This window comes from Ursus americanus, chromosome 5 (genome assembly GCF_024610735.1).
Source record: "Ursus americanus isolate L20-20 chromosome 5, mUrsAme1.1.p, whole genome shotgun sequence".
NCBI classification, from domain to species: domain Eukaryota; kingdom Metazoa; phylum Chordata; class Mammalia; order Carnivora; family Ursidae; genus Ursus; species Ursus americanus.
In genome coordinates this window covers 79,507,059-79,528,834 of record NC_142131.1, presented here as the reverse complement: position 1 = coordinate 79,528,834, position 21,776 = coordinate 79,507,059, and positions in this window count along the sequence as shown.

Genomic DNA, 21,776 nt, shown 5'->3' with positions numbered 1-21,776 from the left:
GATGGGCTGGTGATGGGTATTAAGGAGGGCACATATTGCATGGTGCACTGGGTATTATACGCAAATAATGAAAAATGGAACATTGGATCAAAAACGGGATGTACTGTATGGTAACTAATATAACAAAATATAAATTATTTCAAAAAAAGAAAAAGAAGTGCAAAGGACAGAGACGTGTCAGCCCTGGAAGCAAGGGCTGGGAGGGTATGGGTGCGGCACACAACCCAGATGAGACAGGGTTTTTAGCAGCACTGACAGAAACAGAGTTAAAGTGGCCAGGAGACCTCAGTGAAGAGTAGACTGTGATCTCTCTGTCCAGAGAATGAGTCTTGGATACGGCCACTGCTGCTCTGACTCTCAGAAGAGTAAAAGGAAACCGCCAGGGAAAGCCACCAGAAAACAAAACCCCAGAAATACCAGCTCACATTGTGCCCATCCCCATCCCCCCTCGCAGGAGAAAGAGAGACCCTATCCAAACAGGGTGGCCTGAGTATCAGCACAGCAGGCCCCTCCCCCAGAAGGCAGGCTGAAAAATCAAGAAGCCCACATCCCTAAGGTCCCTATAAAACAACTGCGCACTGCCTGGGTCCTGGTCAATAATTTGGGCTCCGTGCATCCCTGCAACCACTCCATATCACAATGACAATGAGGAGGAACCCCCAACAAAGGACACAAACAGTGACAGTGGCCTCTGAAACAGAACTAATGGATATGGATATAACCAAATTATCAGAAATGGAGTTCAGAGTAACAATGGTCAGGATGATGTGTAGGCTTGAAAATATTAAGGAGAATATAGAATCACTAAGGGCAGAAATGAGAGCGAATCTGGCAGAAATTAAAAATGCTATGAATAAAATTCAATGTAAACTAGATGCTCTGATGTCCAGGGTAAATGAGGCAGAAGACGAATTAGTGAATTGGAAGATGGGATGGTAGAAGAGAAAGCTATAACAGAAACTTGGCTTAAAAAAATCCAATCTCAAGAATGTAGATAACAGGAAATTACTGACTCAATGAAACGTTCCAATGTCAGAATCATCGCCATCCCTGAGGGGGTAGAGAAAGAGAGAGGTCTAGAAGAGATACTTGAACAAATTATAGCTGAGAACTTCCCTAATCTGGCAAATGAAACAAACATTCGTGTCCAAGAGGCAGAGAGGACAATGCCCAAGATCAACAAGAGCAGGCCTATACCACATCACTTGATAGTGCAATTCGCAAATATTAGATCCAAGGATGCAGTATTGAAAGTGCCCAGGGGGGAAAAAATCCTTACATACAGAGGGAGAATATCAGAATAACATCAGACCTTTCTACAGAGATCTGGCAAGCTAGGACAGATTGGCAGGGTATTTTTAAAGCTTTATCTGAGAAGAACATGCAGACAAGGATCCTTTATTCAGCAAGGCTATCATTCAGAATGGATTGAGAAATAAGGACCTTCCAAGATCGGCAGAAACTGAAGGAATTCGTAACCACAAAACTTGCCCTACATGAGATATTAAGGGCAGTTCTATAAAAGTAAAAAGGCCTCAAGAGTGATACAAAACAGAAATTTACAGTCTATAGAAACAAAGACTTAACAGGAAGCATGACATCATTAAAATCATACCTCTCAATAATCACTCTCAATGTGAATGGCCTAAATGCTCCCATAAAATACCACAGGGTTGCAGATTGGATAAAAAGACATGACCCATCCATTTGCTGTCTACAACAGACTCGTCTTGAACCTAAAGATACATCCAGACTGAAAGTGAAGGTATGGAGACCCATTATTCATGCCAATGGACCTCAAACGAAAGCTGGGGTAGCAATTCTCATATCAGATTAGATTTTAAACTAAAGACTATAGTTAGAGATACACAAGGACACTAAATTATTCTTAAAGGATGTATCCTCAAGTGGATATGACAATTATAAATATCTATGCCCCCAACAGGGGAGCAGCAAGATATGCAAGCAAACTCTTAAACCAGAATAAAGAGACATATAGATAATAATACGTTAATAGTAGGGGACCTCAACACTCCACTCTCAGCAATAGACAGATCACCTAAGCAGAAAATCAACAAAGAAACAAGAGCTTTGAATGATATACTCGAAAGGTGGACCTCATAGATATATACAGAACACTACACCCGAGAACAACAGAATACTCATTCTTTGCGAATGCACATGGAACTTTCTCCAGAATAGACCGTGTTCTGGGTCACAAAACAAGTCTCAACTGATACCAAAAGACTGAAATTATTCCCTGCATATTCTCAGACCACAATACTTTGAAATTGGAACTCAATCACAAGGAAAAATTTGGAAGAAACACAAACACTTGGAAACTAAGAACCATCCTGCTCAAGAATGATTGGGTAAACCAGGGAATTAAGAAGATTAAACAATTTTTGGAGACCAAAAAGTGAAAACATATTGGTCCAAAACCTATGGGACACTGCAAAGGCGGTCCTAAGGGGAAAATACATAGCCATCCAAGCATCACTCAATAGAATAGAAAAATCTGAAATGCAGTTTTTATGTTCTCACCTCAAGAAGCTGGAGCTGGAACAGAAGAACAGGTCTAACCCATGCACGAGAAAGCAGTTGATCAAGATCAGAGCAGAGATCAATGAATTAGAAACCAGGAGCACAGTAGAGCAGATCAACAGAACTAGAAGCTGGTTCTTTGAAAAAATAAATAAGATCAATAAGCCACTGGCCAGACTTATTCGAAAGAATAGAGAAAGGACCCAAATTAATAAAATTGTGAATGAGAGGAGAGAGGTCACAACCAACACCAATGAAATAGGAAGGATCATTAGAAACTTTTATCAACAGCTTTATGACAATAAATTAAACAACCTGGAAGAAATGGATGCCTACCTGGAAACCTATAAACTACCAACACTGAAACAGGAAGAAATTGATTATTTAAACAGACCGATTAGTTATGAAGAGATTGAAGCAGTGATCAAAAAACTCCCCAAAAATAAGAGTCCAGGGCCTGAAGGATTCCCTAGGATTTCTATCAAACATGCAAAGAAGAAAGAATACCAGGGAGAGAGTTAAGATGGCAGAGGAGTAGGGGACCCCTTTTTCAGCCGGTCAGCTGAGTCAAGCTGGATAGGTACCAGACCAGCCTAAACAACCACAGAATCAGCCTGAGACGCAGGAAGATACATCTGGATCTCTACAAATGAACACCTCCAGCGCTGAGTATTGAGGTACGAAGCGGGGATCCATGAAACCTCGCACAGATATCGGAAGATAAATGGAAGGGGAAGGGAGCCGCCACGTTCCGGGGGCTGGGAAGTGGCAGCCACCTGCATGGGGGAGCAGGCGGACTCACGGACAGCACCCGTGAGAGAGCGGACTAAGACCTGTGAGCTGGGAGCTCGTGCTACCAGGCATCTCTCGAAACACCAGAATCCCGGTGTGCTCACTGGATCCAGACTGAGACCCGGAGCTCCCGGAGCGCACGCAGGGCGGCTGGCGGCTGGCGGGCCACATGCATGGGAGAGCAGGTGGACTCGCGCTCGGCACCCGCGAAACAGCAGACTGAGAAGCTGAACCGGGTGCCCGCGCCACCAGGCTTCTCACAGAACTCCGGAATCCCGGTATGCTCACCGGAAATAGACTGAGACCCGGAGATCCGAGAGCGCGGGGCGGCTAGAGGGTGGTGGTGTTAGAAACACAAAGGACAGAGACGCGCCGGCCCTGGAAGTGAGGGCAGGGACGCTGGGTGTGGGGCGCACATCCCGGGACGCTGCAGGGTTGAGCAGCACCAACAGTAACGGAGTTAAACTGGCCAGAACATCAGTGGAGAACGGGCCGCAATCCCTCTGTTCTGTGACAATGCATCCTCTGCTGCTCTGACTTTCAGAAGAGGCATAGCAGACCACCAGGGAAAGCCCCCAGAGAACAAAAGCCTGGAAATACCGGCTCACAGCGTGCCCATCGCCATCCCCCCTTGCGGGGGACATGGAGACTCTAACCAAACATGGTTGCCTGAATATCGGTGCGGCAGGCCCCTCTCCCAGAATACAGAAGGCAGGCTGAAAAATCAAGAAGCCCACAACCCGGGGTGCCTGGGTGGCGCAGTCATTGAGCGCCTGTCTTTGGCTTCGGGCGTGATCCCGGCATTCCAGAAAGGAGTCCGTCATCGGGCTCCTCCGCTGGGAGCCTGCTTCCTCCTCTCCCACTCCCCTGCTTCTTTTCCCTTTCTTGCTGACTGTCTGTCTCTTTCTCTCAGATAAATAAATAAAATCTTTAAAGAAGAAGCCCACACCCATAAGATCCCTATAAAACAATGGGCACAGCCTGGGACCCAGTCAATAATTTGGGCGCTGGACAACCTTGCAACCTCTCCTCATCAGAATTATAAGAAGGAGAAGCCCACCCCCCAGCAAAGAAAAGACAGTGGCCTCTGGCACAGAAATAATGGATATAGATGTAACCAAATTATCAGAAATGGAATTCAGAGTAACGATGGTCAAAATGATGAGTAGAATTGAAAAAAGTATTAACAAAAAGGTTACTGAGAATATAGAATCCCTAAGGACAGAAATGAGAGCGAATCTGACAGAAATTAAAAATTCTATGAGCCAAATGCAGGCAAAACTAGAGGCTCTGACGGCCAGGGTCACAGAAGCAGAGAACCGGGTTAGTGAATTGGAGGATGGGTTAATAGAGGAAAAAATGAAAATAGAAGCTGGTCTTAAAAAAATCCACACCCAGGAATGTATGTTACGGGAGATTACTGACTCAATGAAACGTTCCAATGTTAGAATAATCAGCATCCCCGAGGGGGTGGAGAAAAACAGAGGTCTAGAAGAGATATTTGAACAAAATGTAGCTGAAAACTTCCCTAATCTAGCGAGGGAAACAAACATTCATGTCCAAGAGGCAGAGAGGACCCCTCCCAAGCTCAACCGTGACAAACCTACGCCACGTCACGTCATAGTGCATTTCGCAAATATTAGATCCAAGGATACAGTATTGAAAGCGGCCAGGGCAAAGAAATTTCTCACGTACCAAGGCAAAGGCATCAGAATTACGTCAGACCTGTCTACACAGACCTGGCTTGACGGAAAGGGTTGGGGGAGGGGCATTTATAAAGCTCTTTCAGAGAAAAACATGCAGCCAAGGATCCTTTATCCAGCAAGGCTGTCATTCAGAATTGATGGAGAATTAAAGACATTCCAGAATCGCCAGTCACTAACCAATTTCGTAACCATGAAACCAGCCCAACACGAGGTATTACGGGGGGTTCTATAAAAGTAAAAAGGCCCGAAGAGTGATACAGAACAGAAAGTCACAGCCAATACAAAAAAAGACTTTACTGACAACATGGCATCAGTAAAAGCATATCTCTCAGTACTCAGTCTTAATATTAATGGTTTAAATTCTTGCTTAAATTAAACAGGGTTGCAGATTGGATAAAAAGAAATGACCCATCCATTTGCTGTCTAAAAGAGACTCATTTCGAACCCAAAGATGCATTCAGACTGAGAGTAAGGGGATGGAGTACCATCTTTCATGCAAATGGACCTCAAAAGAAAGCTGGGGTAGCAAATCTCATATCAGATAAATTGGATTTTAAACTACAGACTATAGTTAGAGACGCAGAAGGGCACTATATTATTCTTAAAGGAAGTATTCAACAAGTGGATATGACAATTATAAATATATATGCCCCCAACAGGGGAGCAGCAAGATACACAAGCCAACTCTTAACCAAAATAAAGAGACACATAAATAAAAATACATTAATAGTAGGGGGCCTCAACACTCCACTCTCAGAAATAGACAGAGCACACTGGCAAAAACTAAGCAAAGAATCAAAGGCTTTGAATGCCATACTCGACGAGTTGGACCTCTTAGATATATATAGAACACTACACCCCAAACCAAAGAATACTCATTCTATTCTAATGCCCATGGAACATTCTCAAGAATAGACCATGTTCTGGGACACAAAACGGGTCTCAGCCGATACCAAAAGATTGAAATTATCCCCTGCATATTCTCAGACCACAACGCTCTGAAATTGGAACTCAACCACAAGGAAAAATTTGGAAGAAACTCAAACACTTGGAGACTAAGAACCATCCTGCTCAGGAATGACTCGATAAACCAAGAAATCAAAAATCAAATTAAACAATTTATGGAGACCAATGAGAATGAAAATACAACAGTCCAAAACCTATGGGATACTGAAAAGGCAGTCCTAAGGGGGAAATACATAGCCATCCAAGCCTCACTCAAAAGAATAGAAAAATCTAAAATGCAGTTTTTATATTCTCACCTCAAGAAGCTGGAACAGCAACAGAGGGACAGGCCTAATCCACGCACGAGGAAGCAGTTGACCAAAATTAGAGCTGAAATCAATCAAGCAGAAACCAGAAGTACAGTAGAGCAGATCAACAGGACTACAAGCTGGTTCTGTGAGAGAATTGATAAAATTGACAGACCACTGGCAAGACTTATCCAAAAGAAAAGAGAAAGGACCCAGATTAATAAAATTATGAATGAAAAAGGAGAGGTCACGACGAGCACCATTGAAACTGGAAGGATTAGTAGAAATTTTTATCATCAGCTATATGCCAATAAACTAAGCAATCTGGAAGAGATGAAATCCTTCCTGGAAACCTATAAACTACCAAGATTGAAACAGGAAGAAATTGATTTCTTAAACAGTCCAATGAATTATGAAGAAATTGACTCAGTGATAAACAACCTTCCAAATAACAAAACTCCAGGCCCGGACGGTTTCCTGGGGAATTATACCAAACATTCAAAGAAGAAATAATACCTATTCTCCTAAAGCTATTTCAAAAAATAGAAACAGAAGGAAAGCTACCAAACTCATTCTATGAGGCCAATATTACCTTGATCCCCAAACCAGGCAAAGACCCCCTCAAAAAGGAGAATTACAGACCGATTTCCCTAATGAATATGGACGCCAAAATCCTCAACAAGATACTTGCTAATAGAATCCAACAGTTTATTAAAAGGATTATCCACCACCATCAAGTGGGATTCATACCTGGGATGCAAGCATGGTTCAATATTCGCAAATCAATCAGCGTGATACATCATATCAACAAGAAAAGACTCAGGAACCATATGATCCTCTCAATTGATGCCGAAAAAGCATTTGACAAAAATACAGCATCCTTTCCTGATTAAAACCCTTCGGAGTATAGGAATAGAAGGTACATTTCTCAATCTCATAAAAGCCATCTATGAAAAGCCTACTGCAAATATTATTCTCAATGGGGAAAAGCTGGAAGCCTTTCCCTTAAGATCAGGAACACGACAAGGATGCCCACTCTCACCACTATTATTCAACAAAGTACTAGAAGTCCTTGCAACAGCAATCAGACAACAAAAAGGGATCAAAGGTATTCAAATCGGCAAAGAAGAAGTCAAAATGTCTCTCTTTGCAGATGACATGATACTCTATGGAAAACCCAAAAGAAGCCACTCCCAAACTATTAGAAGTTATAGAGCAATTCAGGAACATGGCGGGATACAAAATCAATGTTCAGAAATCAGTTGCATTTCTGTACACGAATAACGAGACTGAAGAAAGAAAAATTAGGGAATCCATCCCATTTACAATAGCACCAAAAACCATACGTTACCTTGGAATTAACTTAACCAGAGACGTAAAGGACCTTTATTCTAGAAACTATAAATCACTCTTGAAAGACATTGAGGAAGACATAAAAAGATGGAAAGATATTCCATGCTCATGGATCAGAAGAATTAACATAGTTAAAATGTCCATGCTACCGAGAGCAATCTACACTTTCAATGCTACCCCGATCAAAATACCGATGACATTTTTCAAAGAACAGGAACAAATAGTCCTGAAATTTGTATGGAACCAGAAAAGGCCCCGAATCTCCAAGGAACTGTTGAAAAGGAAAAACAAAGCTGGGGGCATCACAATGCCGGATTTCGAGCTGTACTACAAAGCTGTGATCACAAAGACAGCATGGTACTGGCACAAAAACAGACACATAGACCAATGGAACAGAATAGAGAGCCCAGAAATGGACCCTCGGCTCTTTGGGCAACTAATATTTGATAAAGCAGGAAAAAACATACGGTGGGAAAAAGACAGTCTCTTCAATAAATGGTGCTGGGAAAATTGGACAGCTACATGCAAAAGAATGAAACTTGACCACTATCTCACACCATACACAAAAATAAACTCCAAATGGATGAAAGACCTCGATGTGACACAGGAATCCATCAAAATTCTAGAGGAGAACATAGGCAGCAACCTCTACAACATCGGCCAAAGAAACCTTTTTCATGATACATCCCCAAAGGCAAGAGAAACAAAAGATAAAATGAACTTATGGGACTTCATCAAGATTAAAAGTTTCTGCACAGCCAAGGAAACAGTCAGAAAAACTAAGAGGCAGCCCACGGAATGGGAGAAGATATTTGCAAATGACACTACAGATAAAGGACTGGTATCCAAGATCTACAAAGAACTTCTCAAACTCAATACACGAGAAACAAATAAACAAGTTAAAAAATGGGCAGAAGATATGAACAGACACTTTTCCAATGAAGACATACAAATGGCTAACAGACACATGAAAAAATGTTCAAAATCATTAGCCATCAAGGAAATTCAAATCAAAACCACACTGAGATACCACCTTACGTCAGTTAGAATGGCAAAAATAGACAAGGCAAGAAACAACAATTGTTGGAGAGGATGTGGAGAAAGGGGATCCCTCCTACATTGTTGGTGGGAATGCAAGTTGGTACAGCCACTCTGGAAAACCGTGTGGAGGTCCCTTAAAAAGTTAAAAATTGAGCTACCCTATGATCCAGCCATTGCACTACTGGGTGTTTACCCCAAAGATACAGACGTAGTGAAGAGAAGGGCCATATGCACCCCAATGTTCATAGCAGCTTTGTCCACAATAGCTAAATCGTGGAAGGAGCCGAGATGCCCTTCAACAGATGACTGGTATAAGAAGTTGTGGTCCATATATACAATGTTATATTACTCAGCTATCAGAAAGAACGAATTCTCAACATTTGCTGCAACATGGACGGCACTGGAGGAGATAATGCTAAGTGAAATAAGTCAAGCAGAGAAAGACAACTATCATATGATTTCTCTCATCTATGGAACATAAGAACTAGAATGATCAGTAGGGGATGAAAGGGATAAAGAAAGGGGGGTAATCAGAAGGGGGAATGAAACATGAGAGACTATGGACTATGAGAAACAAACTGAGGGCTACAGAGGGGAGGTGGTAGGGGAATGGGATAGGCCGGTGATGAGTAGAAGGAGGGCACATATTGCATGGTGCACTGGGTGTTATACACAACTAATGAATCATCGAGCCTTACATCGAAAACCAGGGATGTACTGTAGGGTGACTAACATAATATAATAAAAAATCATTACAAAAAAATCATATCTCTCAGTTATTAGTGACACTGTGAATGATTTGAACACTCCCATAAATGCCACAGGGTTGCAGATTGGATAAAAAGAAATGACCCATCCATTTCCTGTCTACAACAGACTCATTTCGAACCCAAAGATGCATTCAAACTGAGAGTAAGGGGATGGAGTACCATCTTTCACGCACATGGACCTCAAAAGAAAGCTGGGGTAGCAATTCTCATATCAGATACATTGGATTTTAAACTACAGACTATAGTTAGAGATGCAGATGGGCACTATATTATTCTTAAAGGAAGTATTCAACAAGTGGATATGACAATTATAAATATATATGCCCCCAACAGGGGAGCAGCAAGATAAACAAGCCAACTCTTAACCAGAATAAAGAGATATATAGATAAAAATACTTTAATAATAGGGAACCTCAACACTCCACTATCAGAAATAGACAGAGCACACTGGCAAAAACTAAGCAAAGAATCAAAGGCTTTGAATGCCATACTTGACGAGTTGGACCTCATAGATATATATAGAACACTACACACCAGAACCAAAGAATACTCATTCTATTCTAATGCCCATGGAACATTCTCAAGAATAGACCATGTTCTGGGACACAAAGCAGGTCTCAACCGATACCAAAAGATTGAAATTATCCCCTGCATATGCTCAGACCACAACGCTCTGAAATTGGAACTCAACCACAAGGAAAAATTTGGAAGAAACTCAAACACTTGGAGACTAAGAACCATCCTGCTCAGGAATGACTAGATAAACCAGGAAATCAAAAATCAATTTAAACAATTTATGGAGACCAATGAGAATGAAAATACAACAGTCCAAAACCTATGGGATACTGAAAAGGCAGTCCTAAGGGGGAAATACATAGCCATCCAAGTCTCACTCAAAAGAATAGAAAAATCTAAAATGCAGTTTTTATATGCTCACCTCAAGAAGCTGGAACAGCAACAGAGGGACAGGCCTAATCCATGCACGAGGAAGCAGTTGACCCATATTAGAGCTGAAATCGATCAATCAGAAACCAGAAGTACAGTCGAGCAGATCAACAGGACTAGATGCTGGTTCTTTGAGAGATACAATAAAATTGACTGACCACTGGTAAGACTTATCCAAAAGAAAACAGAAAGGACCCAGATTATTAAAATTATGAATGAAAAAGCAGAGGTCACGATGAACACCATTGAAATTGGAAGGATTATTAGAAATTTTTATCAACAGCTATATGCCAATAAACTAAGCAATCTGGAAGAGATGGAATCCTTCCTGGAAAACTATAAACTACCAAGATTGAAACCGGAAGAAATTGATTCCTTCAACAGGCCAATTAATTATGAAGAAATTGAGTCAGTGATAAACAACCTTCCAAATAACAAAACTCCAGGCCCGGACGGTTTTCCTGGGGAATTCTACCAAACATTCAAAGAAGAAATAATACCTATTCTCCTAAAGCTATTTCAAAAAATAGAAACAGAAGGAAAGCTACCAAACTCATGCTATGAGGCCAATATTACCTTGATCCCCAAACCAGGCAAAGACCCCCTCAAAAAGGAGAATTACAGGGCGCCTGGGTAGTGCAGTCGTTAAAGCGTCTGCCTTCAGCTCAGGGCGTGATCCTGGCGTTCCAGGATCGAGTCCCACATTGGGCTCCTCCGCTAGGAGCCTGCTGCTTCCTCTCCCATTCCCGCTGCTTGTGTTCCCTCTCTCGCTGGCCGTCTCTGTCAAATAAATAAATAAAATCTTTAAAAAAAAAAAGAAAAACAGGAGAATTACAGACCGATTTCCCTAATGAATATAGACGCCAAAATCCTCAACAAGATCCTGGCTAATTGAATCCAAAAGTACATTGAAAGGATTATCCATAATGATCAAGTGGGATTCATACCTGGGATGCAAGCGTGGTTCAATATTCGCAAATCAATCAACGTGATACATCATATCAACAAGAAAAGTCTCAGGAACCATATGATCCTCTCAATTGATGCCGAAAAAGCATATGACAAAATACAGCATCCTTTCCTGATTAAAACCCTTCAGAGAGTAGGAATAGAAGGTACATTTCTCAATCTCATAAAAGCCATCTATGAAAAGCCTACTGCAAATATTATTCTCAATGGGGAAAAGCTGGAAGCCTTTCCCTTAAGATCAGGAACTCGACAAGGATGCCCACTCTCGCCACTATTGTTCAACATAGTACTAGAAGTCCTTGCAACAGCAATCAGACGACGAAAAGGGATCAAAGGTATCCAAATCGGCAAAGAAGAAGTCAAAATGTCTCTCTTTGCAGATGACATGATACTCTATATGGAAAACCCAAAAGAATCCACTCCCAAACTATTAGAAGTTATACAGCAATTGAGTAATGTGGCAGGATACAAAATTAATGCTCAGAAATCAGTGCCTTTCTATACACGAATAACGAGACTGAAGAAAGAGAAATTAGGGAATCCAACCCATTTACAATAGCACCAAAAACCATACGTTACCTTGGAATTAACTTAACCAGAGACGTAAACAACCTATATTCTAGAAACTATAAATCACTCTTGAAAGACATTGAGGAAGACATAAAAAGATAGAAAGATATTCCATGCTCATGGATCGGAAGAATTAACATAGTTAAAATGTCCATGCTACCCAGAGCAATCTACACTTTCAATGCTATCCCAATCAAAATACCAAGGACATTTTTCAAAGAACTGGAACAAATAGTCCTTAAATTTGTATGGAAACAGAAAAGGCCCCGAATCTCCAAGGAACTGTTGAAAAGGAAAAACAGACCTGGGGGCATCACAATGCCGGATTTTGAGCTGTACTACAAATCTGTGATCACAAAGACAGCATGGTACTGGCACAAAAATAGACACATAGACCAATGGAACAGAATAGAGAGCCCAGAAATGGACCCTCAGCTCTTTGGGCAACTAATATTTGATAAAGCAGGAAAAAACATGCGGTGGGAAAAAGACAGTCTCTTCAATAAATGGTGCTGGGAAAATTGGACAGCTACATGCAAAAGAATTAAACTTGATCACTATCTCACACCATACACAAAAATAAACTCCAAATGGATGAAAGACCTTGACGTGAGGCAGGAATCCATCAAATTCCTAGAGGAGAACATAGGCAGCAACCTCTACGACATCGGCCAAAGCAACCTTTTTCATGATACATCCCCAAAGGCAAGAGAAACAAAAGATAAAGTGAACTTATGGCACTTCATCAAGATTAAAAGTTTCTGCACAGCCAAAAAACAGTCAGAAAAACTAAGAGGCAGCTCACGGAATGGGAGAAGATATTTGCAAATGATGCTACAGATAAAAGACTGGTATCCAAGATCTACACAGAACTTCCCAAACTCAAAACACAAGAAACAAATAAACAAATCAGAAAATGGGCAGAAGATATGAACAGACACTTTTCCAATGAAGACATACAAATGGCTAACAGACACATGAAAAAATGTTCAAAATCATTAGCCATCAGGGAAATTCAAATCAAAGCCACACTGAGATACCATCTTACGCCAGTTAGAATGGCAAAAATAGACAAGGAAAGAAACAGCAATTGTTGGAGAGAATGTGTAGAAAGGGGATCCCTCCTACATTGTTGGTGGGAATGCAAGTTGGTACAGCCACTCTGGAAAACAGTGTGGAGGTCCCTTAAAAAGTTAAAAATTGAGCTACCCTATGATCCAGCCATTGCACTACTGGGTATTTACCCCAAAGATACTGATGTAGTAAAGAGAAGGGCCATATGCACCCCAATGTTCATAGCAGCAATGTCCACAATAGCTAAATCTTGGAAGGAGCCGAGATGCCCTTCAACAGATGACTGGATTAAGAAGTTGTGGTCCATACATACAATGGAATATTACTCAGCTATCAGAAAGAACGAGTTCTCAACATTTGCTGCAACATGGACGGCACTGGAGGAGATAATGCTAAGTGAAATAAGTCAAGCAGAGAAAGACAATTATCATATGATTTCTCTCATCTATGGAACATAAGAACTAGGATGATCAGTAGGGGAAGAACGGGATAAAGAAAGGGGGAGTAATCAGAAGGGGGAATGAAACATGAGAGACTATGGACTATGAGAAACAAACTGAGGGTCTTAGAGGGGAGGGGGTGGGGGAATGGGATAGGCCGGTGATGCGTAGTAAGGAGGGCACGTATTGCATGGTGCACTGGGTGTTATACGCAACAAATGAATCATCGAGTCTTATTACATCGGAAACCGGGGATGTACTGTATGGTGACTAACATAATATAATATAAAATCATTAAAAAAAAAGAGAGAATAAAGAATACCTATTCTCCTTATGCTGTTTCAAAACATAGAAACAGAAGGAAAACTACCAAACTCATTCTATGAGGCCAGTATTACCTTCATCCCCAAACTAGGCAAAGACTCCATCCAAAAGGAGAATTACAGACCAATATCCCTGATGAATATGGACGCCAAAATTCTCAATAAGATCTTAGCTAATAGTATCCAACAGTACATTAAAAGGATTATCCATCATGACCAAGTCGGATTCATCCCTGGGATGCAAGGGTGGTTCAACATTTGCAGATCGATCAGTGTAATAGATCATTCAACAAGAAGAGTCAAGAACCATATGATCCTCTTAATTGATGCAGAAAAAGCATTTGACAAAATACAGCATCCTTTCCTGATTGAAACCCTTCAAGGGGCGCCTGGGTGGCACAGCGGTTGAGTGTCTGCCTTCGGCTCAGGGCGTGATCCCGGCGTTATGGGATCGAGCCCCACATCAGGCTCCTCTGCTGTGAGCCTGCTTCTTCCTCTCCCACTCCCCCTGCTTGTGTTCACTCTCTCGCTGGCTGTCTCTATCTCTGTCAAATAAATAAATAAAATCTTTTAAAAAAAAAAACCTTCAGAGTGTAGGGAGAGAGGGTACATTCCTCAATCTCATAAAAACCATCTATGAAAGCCTACAGTGAATATCATTCTCAATGGGGAAAAGCTGAAAGCCTTTCCCTTAAGATCAGGAACAGGACAAGGATGCCCACTTTCACCATTATTATTCAACATAGTACTAGAAGTCCTTGCAACAGCAATCCGACAACAAAAAGGGATAAAAGGTATCCAAATCGGCAAAGAAGAGGTCAAACCGTCTCTCTTCAGAGATGACATGATACTCTATATGGAAAACTCAAAAGACTCCACCCCCTAATTACTAGAACTTATATACTAATTCAGTAATGTAGCAGGATACAAAATCAATGCTCAGAAATCAGTTGCATTTCTATACACGAACAATGAGACAGAAGAAAGAGAAATTAGGGAATCCATTCCATTTACAATAGCTCCAAATATCATATGCTATCTCAGAATTAACCAGAATGTAAAGTATCCATATTCCAGAAACTACAGATCACTCTTGAAAAACATTGAAGAAGACACAAAAAGATGGAAAAACCTTCCATGCTTATGGAGCAGAAGAATAAACATAGTTAAAACATCTATGCAACCCAGAGCAAGCTACAATTTCTAATGCCATCCCGATCAAAATCCCAAGGACATTTTTCAACAAACTGGAACAAACAGCCCTTAAATTTCTCTGGAACAAGAAAAGGCCCTGAATTGCCAAGGATTTGTTGAAAAGGAAAAACAAAGCTAGGGGCATTACATTGCTGGATTTGAATCCATACTTACAAAGCTGTGATCACAAAGACAGCATGGTACTGGCACAAAAACAGACACATAGACCAGTGGAACAGAATAGAGAACCCAGAAATGGAACCTCAGCTCTATGGGCAACTAAACTTTGACAAAGCAGGAAAAAACATCCAGTGGAAAAAAGACAGTCTCTTCAATAAATGGTGCTGGGAAAATTGGAAAGCTACATGCAAAAGAATGAAACTTGACCACTCTCTCACACCATACACAAAGATAAACTCTAAATGGATGAAAGACCTTGATTTGAGACAGGAATCCCTCAAAATCCTAGAGGGGAGCATAGGCAGCAACCTCTACGACATCGGCCACGGCAAACTTTTTCATGACACATCTCCAAAGGCAAGAGAAACAAAAGATAAAATGAACTTATGGGACTTCATCAAGATAAAAAGCTTCTGCACAGCCAAGGAAACAGTCAGAAAAACTAAGAGGCAGCCCACGGAATGGGAGAAGATACTTGCAAATGACATTACAGATAAAAGACTGGTATCCAAGATCTATAAAGAACTTCTCAAACTCAATACACGAGAAACAAATAAACAAATCAAAAAATGGGCAGAAGATATGAACAGACACTTTGCCAATGAAGACATACAAATGGCTAACAGACACATGAAAAAATGTTCAAAATCATTAGCCTTCAGGGAAATCCAAATCAAAACCAAACTAAGATACCACCTTATGCCAGTTAGAATGGCAAAAATTGACAAGGCAAGAAACAACAAATATTGGAGAGGATGTGGAGAAAGGCAGATCCCTCCTACATTGTTGGTGGGAATGTAAGTTGGTACAGCCACTTTGGAAAACAGTGAGGAGGTCCCTTAAAAAGTTAAAAATTGAGCTACCCTATGACCCAGCCATTGCACTACTGGGTATTTACCCCAAAGATACAGACATAGTGAAGAGAAGGGCCATATGCACCCCAATGTTCATAGCAGCATTGTCCACAATAGTTAAATCATGGAAGAAGCCAAGATGCCCTTCAACAGATGACTGGATGAGGAAGCTGTGGTCCATATATACAATGTTATATTACTCAGCTATCAAAAAGAACGATTTCTCAACATTTGCTGCAACATGGACGGCACTGGAGGAGATAATGCTAAGTGAAGTAAGTCAAGCAGAGAAAGACAATTACCATATGGTTTCACTCATTTATGGAACACAAGAACTAGGAAGATAGGTAGGAGAAGAAAGGGATAAAGAAAGAGGGGTAATCAGAAGGGGGAATGAAGCATGAGAGACTATGGACTCTGAGAAACAAACTGAGGGCTTCAGAGGGGAGGGGGTGGGGGAATGGGGATAAGCTGGTGAAGGGTAGTAAGGAGGGCATGTATTGCATGATGCACTGGGTGTTATACACAACTAATGAATCATGGAACTTTACATCAAAAAGCAGGTATGTACTGGATGGTGACTAATATAATATAATTAAAAATATTATAATAAATAAATAAATAAATAAATAAATAAATAAATAACACCCAAAAAATTAGTAATCCAATCAAGAAATGGGTAGAAGTCATGAAAGGACACTTCTCCAAAGAAGACATACAAATGAGTTACAGACACATGAAAAAATGTTCAGCATCAGTATTCATCAGGGAATTTTGAATCAAAATCACCTTACACTTGTTAGAATGGCCAAAATTAACAAGGCAGGAAACAACAAATATTGGAGAGGATGTGGTGAAAGCAGAACCCTCTTACACTGTTGGTGGGAATGCAGGCTGGTACAGGCACTCTGGGAAACAGTACGGAGGTTTCTCAAAAAGTTAAATATAGAGCTACCCTATGATCCAGTAATTGCACTTCTAGGTATTTACCCCAGAGATGTAGTGATCCATAGGTGCACATGCACCTCATGTTCATAACAGCAATGTCCACTATAGCCAAACTGTGGAAGGAGCCAAGATGCCCTTCAAGAGACAAATGGATAAAGAAGATGTGGTCCATATATGCAATGGAATGGTACTCAGTCAACAGAAAGAATGATTACTCACCATTTGCACTGACATGGATGGAACTAGAGGGATTATGCTAAGTGAAATAAGTCAAGCAGAGAAAGACAATTATCAGATGGTTTCACTCATGTGTGGAACATAAGCAATAGCACAGAGAACATTGGGAGAAGGAGGGAAAACTGAAGCGGGGGAAATCAGAGATGAACCAGGAGAGACTATGGACTCCACAAAACAATCTGAGAGTTTCAGAGGGGACGGGGTGGGAGGAGGGAGTAGCTGGGTGGTTGGTATCAAGAAGGGCACATGTTGTGATGAGCACTGGGTGTTATACACAACTAATGAATCATTGAACACTACATGAAAGACTAATACTGTACCATATGTTGGCTAAGTGAACATAATTTAAGAAAAAGAAAAATGTATATTATATCATGTAATATATAATACTACATTTTACATTTGTGTGCGTAAAAAAGAAGTGTGTGTATATTTATATCTATAGTTTGCCTCTTTGGAAAGAAACATAAAATTAGATTGAAGAGATCTAGAGTAGTAAAGAGTCTTTATGGTATACACTTTGTGCCTTCTTGAATTGTATTCTGTGAAACACCTACACGGTCTAAATAAACACATAAATATAATGTTGAAGAGATGCTCAGCAGGATTTGCCATGGAAATTGACAAAGTGAAAACCAACATGCATCCCCAGCTTGTTTTATGTGTTTAATAGATGTTTGCAGGAAAAGTAGCTAAAGTAATTTTGAAAAACACAGTGCTCAAAGAAAAAGTAAAACTGATTTGTCAGTAATCAAAAACTAAAGAGTCTAGAAATGGTGAAGGAATAAGCAAATTTACAGACAGAACAGAGTAAGTCCAGAATCAGACACATATGTGTATGAAAATTTACAGTCCAATTTAAATAATACAGTGTAAAATCTAAGGGGAGAAAAGGGTATTCAATAAATGATTTGGAAAAAATTTTTCACCTGTTTTGAAAAAAAAATTAGACCCCTACCTCATACCACACACAAAAATAAATTCCTAGCAGGTAAAAAACTAAGTAGAGAAACTTTTACATTGTCAGAAGAAAGGAATAATGTGTTTATGACTTCAGAGTAGGAGCAATATCATTAAATAAGACATAAGAATAAACAAAATATTTATAACACATTATTATAATAAAAAGAATTTACAATATATTATATAATACATACTAGAAAAAGATTCATATATCTTCATATATATTTTCCAAAATATATTTAAAAACCCATTAATAAAAAGAGTGGTAAAAAAATTAGCAGTAATTCTCAGAACAGAAAATACAAATAAACATTTAAAAAACTAGGTGATGGGAATCAAAGAGAGCACGTGATATGATGAGCACTGGGTGTTATATTCAGCTAATGAATCATAGAACATTATATCAAAAACTAATGATGTTGGCCAGCATAAGCTGGCTAACTGAACATATAAATCAATCAATCAATCCTTAAAAAACTAATGATAATACCTTGGGTAGTTGAATTTAAAAATTAGTTAATTAAAAAAGACTGCTTTATTTCTCTAGTAACTAGGAAACATAGATACAAATTTTCACCCATAAAGTTGACATAAATTTGGTCATATTAAATGTAGGCAGGCAGGAATATGAGAAAAAAATACACACACATTGCTGAAGGACACAGAGTATGATAACAGTAGTTCCCCTGCAGAGAGGGTTAGGATTGAGTGGGGATTATGGTCAAAAGAGAAACTCTAGCTTGAACTGTAATATTTGAATTTTTTTATAATAATTTTTTATTATGTTATGTTAGTCACCATACAGTACATCCCTAGTTTTTGATGTAATGTTCCATGATTCATTTGTTGTGTATAACACCCAGTGCACCATGCAATACTTGCCCTCCTTAATACCCATCACTGGCCTTGACAAGAAAGTCTTCATGTAATCCTTCAATTTAAGTGAAGATTGTCATATGAGCAGGTAACTAATGTGCCCGGAAGATCTTTTCTCTTTAAGCTTCCTTTGTAGCATAACATTAAAAAAACTTATACAAGCAAAAACTAGGATTTTTTCAAGCAAAAGTAGTAAGTTCACATTTTTAAACTTTCTTTTACAGAAAAAGTAACCCTGATTGTATACTACCCTCAGTCCCATATCTAGAGTGTTGTAAGGGATCTCTGTTGCTAATACTACCTGCCATATGCACTGCAGTCATAGCGCTTAGAGCATATGAGAGTTCCAACCAAGGGCAGGACAGTAGACTTCAGAGAGTGACCACACGCAATGCAGTGAATCATGAAAAAAAAAGGGGAGGGAGTAGAAAGCAGAGCAACATTAACAGGAGACAAAGGGAGGAAGGGAGAGATGAAAGGAGTAATGGGAAGATGTGAAAGAAAAGGAGACAAGATAAAGAGATGTGATAAAATAGAGAAAAATGAAGAAGAAAAATATTAGACTATCAGAAATGTTATTGCCCCAGGAGACACCAAAAGTAAGAAAACAAGGACAATGCAACAGAGGGCAAGGAACATAAACATGGTGAGAAAGAGAAAACACAGATGCGAAGAGGGGAGGATCAGGGGAAATGCAATGACACAGGTTGGATGGGGGACAGACACACCAGGGGCACCTGAGTGAAGTGGGCAACCAGGCAGAGGGGAAGAGCACTCCTGTTACCAATGCCACAATGAGCTCTCTGATTTCTGGGATTCTGGGGAATATGAGAGCCCACCATCTCTGACTCTCCCATCCTGTTTGGAAAGACTGTGGAGCAGACTACAATGTCTGCAAACCCCTCTGGCTCTCTTTGGAAGTCCTGCCCTATTGAGGTCTTCCATATCTGCGCTGGGCCCCTCAGGCACCAGAAACTGGTGCTTCCAATATGCGCAGAGGCAACAGTCATGGCCTGACCCTTCCTAGCTTCCTCCAACCGAGATACTAATTTGTCCTGGAAAAGACTTACCAGTGGCTACAACACATATTTTTTTTTCAGTTGGACAATATTGGGAGATACTTTATACCAAGAAGACCATCCTCCACCCCTCAGATCACACTCAGATCACAAGTCCTAGGTTTTGCATAGGATATGCCCCAAGAGGAACACTGGGAATTGTCTTGGCAGACCTGCAGCAGAGTAGTCAGATTCATGGCGCAGCTATGAAATGAAAGGAAACTGTGGAATGGGAAGAGAAGTGAGCAAAGGCACCAAAGAATGCTTTTCAAAATAACATCAGGGCCCTAATTGTCCTTCAAAAAGAAGGGGCATAGGAGAAAATATCCACATACAATAATATATATATAATAACATATATAATATATATATAATAACATATATAATATATATATACAGAAAGTTTTTCTCATGAGTTAAAAATATAATTGAATTTAAATTTAAAAAATAAATAATAAAAATAAATAAACTGTCTGCCACACTAAAAAAAAAAAAGAAATATAGGTGCATGTGGTGGGACAGCAGGAGACCACTGCACACTTCTCATTCAAAATCTAACAGCCTGAGGGCTTCAGAGGGGAGGGGGGTGGGGGATTGGAATAGGCCAGTGATGGGTATTAAGGAGGGCACGTATTGCATGGGGCACTGGGTGTCATGCACAAATAATGAATCATGGAACACTACATCAAATACTAAGGATGGTGACTAGCATAACATAATAAAAAATTTTTATTAAAAAAAATCTAACAGCCAGATGTCATCAGGGACAGATAGCTTTCCTGGTAACATAGGGGGGCAGTTTCAGAAGGTCCAGCCATTGTCACATCCTCTCTAGCCTTGAAAAGACAAAATCTGTGGTGAGACCCTGAGAAATTCACTTCCTCTCTGGGGTCAGGGTCCCCCAAGCAGCAACATGACAGGTTGGATGAAACAGCCATGAGGTCATTTCTAGTTCTACCCACAGAATAAACAATTAGGAGGCAATTCAACATTCCAGAAACAAAATCTAGTCACATAAGAGGTCTGTACCTCAAGAGAAATAGTAAGCAGGAGAATGGCAGAGGTAGTTGTGGGTGAACAAACATTTTAAGTGTTTGATAACAGAGAGGGAAAATACAAGACACATAGAGGGAAGAACCTTACCTGAAACCATGTAATCAATGACACCAGGAAGTGCTGGGGGGGGCAGATCAGGAGTCTGGAGCCCTATGTCCTTGGAAAACAGACTTCATCACCAAGAGATGGCTGCTCTAATTAGTCCTTTGAGTCTGCAATGAGTCTCTCTCAGTGCAGGGAAGCCAGTGAACCTCCATCTCCTTAAGAGGAAATGGGACTGAAATGGAAAAAGGACATTCTCTTAGAGAAGCAAAGTTTCCAAAATTAAAAAAAAAAAAAGACGTGTGGTCAGAACTCCACACAATCATTCCTATCCTTTGAAAATGGGAATTGACTGAGGTACTTGGGGGCACTCCCCTTTTACAAGTAGGAAATACCTGATGCCTTCCATGAGGGCTGTGGAGAGATTTTGAAGAAATGCATTAAGATTGGGTCAGGGGTGGGGGGGACCTGGCTGGCTCAGTCGATTAAGCATCTGCCTTCAGTTCAGGTAATGATCCTGGGGTCCTGGAATTGAACCTCACATCAGGCTTCCTGCTCAGTGGGGAGCCTAATTCATCCTCTCCATCT